Genomic DNA, 8,258 nt, shown 5'->3' with positions numbered 1-8,258 from the left:
AGGTATTACTTGGACGACCCAGTGCACTTGCTGGTTAGTTGTGTGGAATTGCAAAAGTGTGATTGCAATTTTGTGCACCAACGCCCAGCAGAGATGTCCTAGCTGGCGTTCAATGCCAGGTCACTGCCTGTTGGGACGTTGAATGCCTAATGAGGGCTTCCTCACTGGCGTTTAGTGCCAGGCTTGCTGCCAGATTGGGCGTTCAATGCCAGGCTCTTAGCCATTCTAGGCGTTGAACGCCCAGTGAGATCTTCCTCACTGGCGTTCAATCCCTTCCCAGTTTCTCCAGATTCAGCCTCAGCCTCAGTGGTAATGGCCTTGCACTTTTCTCTTAGGTTCACTTCAGTGTTACTTGGAAGAGTGTCAGGGAGGGTCTCAGGGATCCTCTTGCTCAGCTGACCAACTTATACCTCCAAACTTTTGATGGAGGACCTTGTTTCAGTTATGAAACTATGAGTGGTCTTAGAGAGGCTGGAGACAATAGTAACTAAGTCAGAAGGCTCTACTTAGAAGTCTCCATATTCCCTTAAGAAGACGGTAATGGTGTCTTGTTGTTGAACATATTCTGGTTCCTTCCACCTTGATTATTATTGAAGCCTTGCTGAGGCTTCTGTTGATCTTTCCATAAAAGGTTAGGATGATTCCTCCATGAAGGATTGTAGGTGTTTTCATAGGATTCTTCTATGTAATTCACCTCTTCCATGGTGGGTTGATCAAGATTATAAGCATCTACATCAGGAGATACTTGTTGGGTGCTGCCAGCTTTAACTTGCATTACAGTCAAATATTGAGAGTTCATATTGACTTGCTCGGTCAAGATCTTATTCTGATCCAATTTGGCATTCAGAGTATCAACTTCAGGAACTCCTTTCTTCTGAGGGACCCCATTGTTCACAGGATTTCTCTCAGAGGTGTACATGAATTGGTTATTTGTAACCATCTCAATGAGTTCTTTTGCTTGTGTAGGCATTTTCTTCAAGTGGAGTGATCCACTTGTAGAGTTATCTAATGATATTTTGGACATCTCAAACAGACCATCATAGAAAATTCCTATGATAGACCATTCTGAGAGCGTGTTAGGAGGACATCTCCTAATTAGTTGCTTATATCTTTTCCAAGCTTCATATAAGGATTCCCCTTCTCTTTGTCTAAAGGTTTGAACTTCCACTCTAATTTTGATCATCCTTTAACGGAGAAGGAATTTAGCCAAGAAAGCATTAACGGGGAAGAATTTAGCTAGGAAAGCATTAACCAGCTTTTTCCAAGAATCTAGACTCTCTTTTGGTTGAGAATCCAATCATATCTTAGCTTTATCTTTTACAGCAAATGGAAAAAGCATAAATTTGTAGACCTCAGGATTTACTCCATTGGTCTTAACAGTATCACAAATTTGCAAGAACTTAGCTAAGAACTAATGAGGATCCTCCATTGGAAGTCTATGGAACTTGCAATTATGTTGCAGAAGTGAGACTAACTGAGGCTTATGCTCAAATTTGTTAGCTCCAATGGTAGGTACAGAGATGCTTCTGCCATAAAAGTCAGAGGTAGGCATGATGCAGTCACCAAGAACCTTTCTTGCCTCTCCTTCAGGTTCGGCCATGTCTTCAATTTCTTGTTCAAAATTTTCCGAAAGGTTTCTTCCAGAGTGTTGTGCTTTAATTTGTTGTAAGCTCCTCCTTAAAGTCATTTCAGGTTCAGGATCAAGATTAAAGAGAGGTTCTTTATCCTTGTTCCTGGTCATAAACAAGAAAGCACTGATATGACAAGAAAGGAAGCTTCTATGCCAAAGGGCAGAGAACTCCCAGTGAGATGTGGATACGAAGAGAAAAAAAGAATAAACATAGAAAAAGGAGAAGAAGAATTCGAATAAATGGATGAGAAGAATTTGAAAATGTAAAAGTAAAAAGAGAAACAATAATTAAAATATTTTTGTTTTTATTCTATTTATCTATGTAATTCAAAAATAAAGGTTAATAAATTAAAACGATTTGAAAATTAATTAGTAAATTTCGAAAATAGAAGAGAGAGAAGAAGAAAAGAATTTTTGAAAATAGGAGAGAGAAAAATTAGTTAGGAAGTTTTGAAAAAGAAGAGACAGAAGATAAGTAACTAATTAAGAAAATATTTGAAAATAAGATAAGATAGAAGATTAAAAAAGATTTAATTTTAAAACTATTTGAAAAAATCAAAAAGATAAGATAAGAATTAAAATAATTTGAAAAATATTTAATTTTAAAATTAAAAAAAAAGATAAGATAGAAAAAATAAGATAGAAAAGATAAGAAAGATAAGATAAAGAAGTTAAGAGAAGATAAGTTTTAAATTAAAAAGATTTGAATGTTGAATTTGAAATTTGAAAATTAAATTTTGAATTTTGAATTTTGAATTTTAAATTTTAAGTTTTGAAATTGAATTTTAAATTTTTGAAATTTGAAATAAGATCAGATAAGATTTTTGAAAATGATATGATTTTTGAAAAGATTTGATTTTGAAAAGATTTGATTTTTGACTTTTTTTAAACTAAGAAAAGATAAGATAAAAATTTAAAATTAAAATCTGAAATTTTAATCAAAATTTTTGAAAATTAATTTAAAAGATAAGAAAATATATTTTATTTTATTTTTTTATTTTTGAATTTAATGAAGAAAGAGAAAAACAAAAAAAATACACCAAACTTAAAATTTTTAGATCTAAAGGGACCTAGTGTGTGAAATTTTCAAGAAAAGCACAAAGAGACACCAAAGTTAAGAATTTTAGGATCAAAACAAGAAGAAAAACAAGAACACTTTAAAGATTAAGAAGAACACTAAGAACAAAACTCAAAGAATTCAAAGAACACAAGAACATGTGCAAAAGACACCAAACTTAAAATTTTTGAAAACCAAACACAAAATTTTAAAAAATTTAAAGAAAAGACACAAGAAGACACCTAAATTAAAGATTGACACAAGACTCAAACAAAGGAAACTATTTTTGAAAATTTTTAGAAAGAAAGACTCAAAAATTTTGAAAATTTCAACAAGAACAAGAACAAAAGACTCAAACCAAGAATAAAGATTAAACAAAGAAAAGGAAAAAATTTTTGAAAAAGTTTTTTTTATTTTTTCAAAAAAAGAAAAATAAAATAAAAACTTTAACAAAATTAAAGGCAATAACTGATCTAGGGAACAAGATAATCCGTCAGTTGTCCAAACTCGAAGAATCCCCGGCAACGGCGCCAAAAAAACTTGGTGCACGAATCCCCACACTTCGTATGACTGAACCAGCAAGTGCACTGGGTCGTCCATGTAATACCTGAGTGAGTCAGGGTCGATCCCAAGAGGATTGTGGTTTGAAGCAAGCTATGGTTATCTTGCAGGTCATTGTCAGGCGAATAGAGTTGTTGGATTTGGAAGATGGAATTACAATGTTTGATTATAAGGAATAAGGAAAAAGGGTATAAAATACTTTGTGAATTGAAATATAACCAGTGATAAGAAATTGGTTAAGGTTCGGAGAAGCTTTGTCCTTCTTGATTAACTCTTGTATTGATGTCTTCTTCAATTGTGAATAATTCCTTCTATGACAGGCTGTATGTGATCAACGTCATACGGCTGCGGTCACCAATCTCCTCTGCTTCAAATCAGACGCCGGGTCAGTGGTCACCCAATCTGAATGGAGGTGAAGATCCTGCAGTCCATTCTCCTTAATGATCCTACTCAAAAGGCCACAGACAAGGTCGGATCTTTCGGATCAGAGAATGCTGCTTCTTTAGGTTCTAGCCTCTACCACAGAGACCCTAATCTCCTCAAACTTCGGCTAAACTGGTGTCTTAAGAAGTCCGCAATGAAGTCGTGGATTAACCATCTAAGAGATGTATAATCAAGCTAGTGGTTCGATACTTTGCAGTCACGTATTCACACGAACCCAAGAAGACATGGGTGGTTGTCAGGCACATGGTCTTGGTATGAAGAACGGAGCTGATTATCACGGATCATCCCATTCATCAAGTTAAAGAACGAATATACATCTTAGAATTGAATCAAACACGGATTGAAGAGAAACATTAATACTTTTATTAATTCGTAGAACTCAGCAGGGCTCCTCCCCTCAACATAGGAGGTTTAGAAACTCATACTGATAGAACAAAATAATGATGAATGAAAATATGGTGTAGTTGTCTGATTGATTATGTAAAATATCCCTTAAATACTAAACTAATGACTAAGGATTACATAAGAAGAGTAAAACAGTCTTTTAGTGCTAAAATCCACCTCTAGGGCCCACTTGGTGAGTGTCTGGGCTGATCTTTGATGAGATCCCCGTGCTACGAGGCCTCTAGAGCGTTGAACGCTGGCTAGGGGGTCCTCTTTGGATGTTTGGTCTCCTGGCCTCCTTCTTTGGGCATTGTACGCCTGGAATTAGGCAGGAGGTTGGTGTTGGATGCCTGTTTTGGGCCTTCTAATCTAAAGCAAAGTATAAAATATTATACATTTATGGAAATCTCTGGAAGTCAGATTTCCATAGTCATTGAGAACGCTCCGAGTGCAAGGAGGTCAGATCTGGACAGCATCCGCAGTGCTTTCTCTGTTTCTGAATAAGACTTTTCCTCTAGCTCCTCAATTTCAGCCAGAAAATACCTACACTTGTACAAAAATACACAAACTCCTAGTAGAATTTAAAAATGTGAATTTTACACTAAAACGTATGAAAGCTTAATGAAGATTAAACAAAACATGCTAAAAACTATATGAAAATGATGCCAAAAAGCGTATAAAATATCCGCTCATCACCTTTTGATTCAACAGGGTGTTGCAAGGTCTCTAACACATTGAGAACAACTTCGTCTTCATTGACCCTCAAAGTTACTTCACCCTTCTGAACATCCGTGAGGACTCTTCCTGTGGCTAAAAAGGGTCTTTCAAGAATGATAGAGGCATTTTTGTCATCTTTCATGTCTAGTATCTCAAAATCATCAGGAAAGATAAAAGGTCCTACTTTCATAAGTAGATTGTCAACAACTCTAAGAGGATACTTAATACAACGGAAAGAGAAATGCGGGTAGGTTTGACCTCATCAATTTGGAGCTTTTTCATCAATAAAAGAGGCATGCGGTTGTTGCTAACTCCGAGATCACATAAGACCTTATTGATACCTTATCAATGGTACAAGGAATTAGAAAGCTCCCAAGATCTTGCAGATTTTCTGGAAGATTTTTCAAGATGATTGTACTGTATTCCTTAGTTAATACCATTGTCTCAACTTCTTTCTAATCCCTCTTGTTACTCAACAACTTCTTCATGAACTTGGCATAAAGAGGCATCTGCTCAAGGGTCTCTGCAAAGGGAATATTAATCTCAAGCTTTCTAAAGACTTCCAAAATTTTGGAGAATTGCTTGTCCTTAGATGTTGACGTTAGGATTTTTGCTAGTAAAGAATTTTGTAAAAATATAGTCGCGTTGTGAGTATAGATTCTAAACCAACAGAAAATCCCTTCGTACAAATGTTTGGTTGTCACAAGTAACAAACCCCTTTTAAATTGATAACCGAGTATTTAAACCTCGGGTCATCTTCTCAAGGAATTGCAGGGAGGTATGTTCCTATTATTGGTTATGAGTCTTGTAAATTGGGGGTTTTGAAAGTAAGGAAGAAGTATGATAAATGACAGGTAAAATAAATAAATAACTATAAAATAAACTCTTGGCAAGATATGAGAAATTGGAAGTCCTATCCTAGTTATCCTTATCGATGGTGATGAGAATTCAGTTTTAATCCCACTTAGTTAACCCTTACTAAAGCAAAGGAAAGTCAAGTGGACTAATTAGTTTGATCCTCAGGTCCTAGTCAATCCCTAAGAAAGGACTAGAGTTATTGGAATTCAATTCAATTAGAAAAAATAGCAATTATCAATCACGATGAGTTTGACAACTCAAGAGTTACCAATTAATCAACCAAAGCCAAGAATATAGAAAGCTAAACTAAAATCATAAATATCTGGAATACCTCAAATTGCATGAAGATGTCAATTCTAACATGGAAAAGTTCATAAGCCAATTGGACAACATAAATCAAATTCAAATAAAAGCTTCAGAGTAGACAAAAATAGAAGAGAAACATAAATTATTAAACCTGGTATGGAGAAACAATCCTAATCCTAATAGAAATCTTAATCCTAAATCCTAAGAGAGAGGAGAGAACCTCTCTCTCTAAAAACTACATCTAAACTATGAAAAGTCTAAATTATGAGTCTTCTCTCTTCTATTTTGCAGCCTTTAATTTGTGTTTCTGGGCCGAAAACTGGGTTGAAATCCAGCCCAGAAACTCTGCCAGGGACTTCTAAAATTCTGCAGATCGCGCACTTCACGCGGCAGTGTCGTCCACGCGTTCGCGTCACTCAGCGTTTCTCGTACCAAGCGTGCGCGTCGTCCACGTGTTCGGGTCGTTCATGCAGCTTCCAATCCGCGCAGTTGTGTCAGGCACGCGAGCGCGTCAATGTGATTTCTTCAATTTTGCGCGGTCACGTCAGCCATGCGACCGCGTGACTTCACGCTGGTCATCTCCTCAATTCTTTGAGTTCCTTCCATTCTTGCATGCTTCCTCTTTATTCCTTATGCCATTCCTGCCCTATGAAGCCTGAAACACTTAACACACATATCAAGGCATCTAATGGTAATAAGAGGATTAAATAAAAGAAAATAAAAGCCAAAGAAGCATGTTTTCAATCATAGCACAAAATCAGGAAGGAGAATGTAAACCCATGCATTTAGTATGAATAAGTGTATGAAAGATTGATAAAATCCATTCAATTTAGCACAATATAAACCATAAAATAGTGGTTTATCAACTTCCCCACACTTAAACATTAGCATGTCCTCATGCTAAGCTCATGAGAAGCTATAAAGGAGTGAAGAGGAATGATAGAATGTATGAAATGCAACCTATCTATATGAATGCAACTACATGCAAAGATGATTCTACCTACTTGGTGGAAAAGTAAATAAATCTTTCGAGAAAAAATATGAACTGAATTTCACTAATTCAAATCACAAAATACAATACAAATAACTTGCAAGAAGAAGATAGCTCATGAAAGCAGGGAACATAGAATTAAGCACTGAACCCTTACTGGTAGTGTATGTCACTCTAGCTCTCAAGTGTCTAGGGTCAATTCTCTCAATTCTCTACTAATCTTGCTTTCTATAGCTTGCTCTTCATCTAACAATCAACAAAAATTTAATGCACCAATACATAAATCAAGAGGTCTTTTAAGGGTTGTAATGGGGTTAGGGTCAAGGTAGGATTGTATTTGGCTAAGTGGACTAAAATCTAAATCCTTAATTAACATAAACTTTTCCCACCTAACTTAAGACAATCCATATAATCACAATATTTCCATATATTCATGCATCCTAAATTTGAGTTCAGTACATATGCATTAATACCAACACTTACTTTGGGGCATTTTGTCCCCTTTTATTATTTGCTTTTTTTTCTTTTCTTTTTCACTTTTTTTCTTTTTATTTTTCTCTTCTTTTTTATTATGTTTCTTTTATTTTTCTCAATGCATATGATTAAAGTATTGAATGCAATAATATGTGCTCAACTATTATTTTGCACATTTTCACTAAAATATACAACACCCAATTACTCAAACCAAATATTTTCAAATCCAACTTCCCCACACTTAAATCATGATCACGTTTACTAGTCTAAGCTAATCACGGATTCAAATTAAGGACATTATTGTTTTCCACTTAGAGTTAGTAATGAGCTAAAGTAAAGAACAAATGGGTAAAATAGGCTCAAATTGGTTTGCAAAGGATAATGGAAGGGTAAGGCCATATGGGTATGTAAGCTTAGTGAAACAAGGCCTCAATCATATAAGTGCATGCATACATCAAATAATGGAAATATAGAATTAAGCAAGATAAAGATCACAATTTTAGAGAGAAAAACACACACCAAAGATAAAATATTGGTTGATAGCATGCAACCAATCAAATAGGCTCAAAATCTCACTGGTTTTGTGTGTTCTTAGCTTTTTTAACTATGTTCCAAATACAACTTCAAACAAATTTAACAAAAATTTTTCAATTGAAATTAGTGAAATACTATAAAAATTTCTTGAAAAAGAAAATATTACTTCAACCAAGTAATAACTAAATGCAAACAATCAACTACACAGGCAATCTATTATGCAATGCAACAATGAACTAATAAAGAAAATAAGACATTGGTGTTGAGAAGAGAATAACTAACCCGTGGAGATCGGTATCAAC

This window comes from Arachis duranensis, chromosome 3 (assembly GCF_000817695.3).
Source record: "Arachis duranensis cultivar V14167 chromosome 3, aradu.V14167.gnm2.J7QH, whole genome shotgun sequence".
Classification (NCBI taxonomy): Eukaryota; Viridiplantae; Streptophyta; class Magnoliopsida; order Fabales; family Fabaceae; genus Arachis; species Arachis duranensis.
Note: the sequence above shows the minus strand (reverse complement) of the source record.